We start from the raw sequence: 1,387 nt of genomic DNA, 5'->3' as shown, positions 1-1,387 counted from the left end.
GGTTTCAAGATCAAATCTGACAACCATCTTGCATATTTGGTGTTTTCAATCAATATTGCAGGTTCCAACATTCCTTCTCTTGACTTTGGTAGCTGATTCAGCCTTTGCATGCCATTTTTTGGTTGTTGGGGTCATTTTTTATATCTAAAGTCGTTCTATTTACACTGGATCTACATCTTCTATACATCAAAAAGAACAATGTCTTCTGGGTTTTGTTCGCAGCACCAAAAAACCATCTGGGTATCCTTTATTTTTTGCATGCAGATTGTATATTTTGCAAAAATGCAATCAGAAAGTTATAGCAAGGCCCCTCTCCGTTGGCTGTTGCATTTTTGAAGGTTGTTTTCAAATACTTCGTTCTTGCTCATACGGACTCCATTTTCCATGAATTTTTTTTTATTCTAGATATTTTTTTGTGCTCTATGCACTAGTGCAGCCATTTTTTTATTTTGATGTAGAGATTTTTCCGAAATTGCAAATTCTCAGTCCTAACACTGCATAGTTCTCGTTTTGTGAAATTTGAAGGATCATAACTTTCACATATGACCTCGTATCGAGGTGATTATTTTTTTGAAAGTGCATGATTTTTCGTGTAGATTGCAGTGGTGCTATTTATTATTTTTTGGATATTGTGCCAAAAGTTCATTCTCAACATATGCTTTTCATGAGGATTTTGTAATGCATTGAAATCAAGACCACTTAGTATTTATTGCTAGTGGTAGTTATAAACGCACTAATATAAAGTGCCAAATCATTATTTTTTGGGGGGGGGTCTTTGATTGAGTGAAAAGGGCAGGGTTGTCTTGATTGTGTTCTCTTCCTTTCGGCATTTTTTTTTTTGCACTTCTTCATCATGGATCAGACAATAGTGCCTATCCTAACTCCATATAACTACTTTGAGTGGAAATCATGCATGACAATCTACTTAAGGAAAGCTAGATTACATAGGATAACTATGGGGCTTGAAACTGAACCTGCTAAAGATGAAGATAAGCCTAAGTGGTTTAACAAATGTGATGAGGCATATGGAACATTGTGTTTGTCTATTTCTCCTAACTTTCTCTTTCATATTGAGTCTTTAAATTCGCCAAATGAAATCTGGAAAAAGTTAGAAACACTATTTGGCACACAAGATTCAATGAGGGGTCATATGTTGGAAAATGAACTAATTAGTTTAAGTCCAGGCAATTTCAACACAATCCAATATTTCTTCACTAAATTGAAATCACTAAGGTTGCAGTTAAAACAATGTGGAATTGAAAATAAATATGAACAATTGATTCTTAGTATTCTCTCTAAGCTAAATTCAGAATATTCTGGGTTTGTTTCTACCTTCTATGCTACTAAGGGTGCACTTGGTACACAATTTACCATGCCATCTCTAGAT

The sequence above is a fragment of the Cryptomeria japonica genome, chromosome 11 (genome assembly GCF_030272615.1).
Source record: "Cryptomeria japonica chromosome 11, Sugi_1.0, whole genome shotgun sequence".
NCBI lineage: Eukaryota > Viridiplantae > Streptophyta > Pinopsida > Cupressales > Cupressaceae > Cryptomeria > Cryptomeria japonica.
This window is presented reverse-complemented; position numbering follows the sequence as displayed.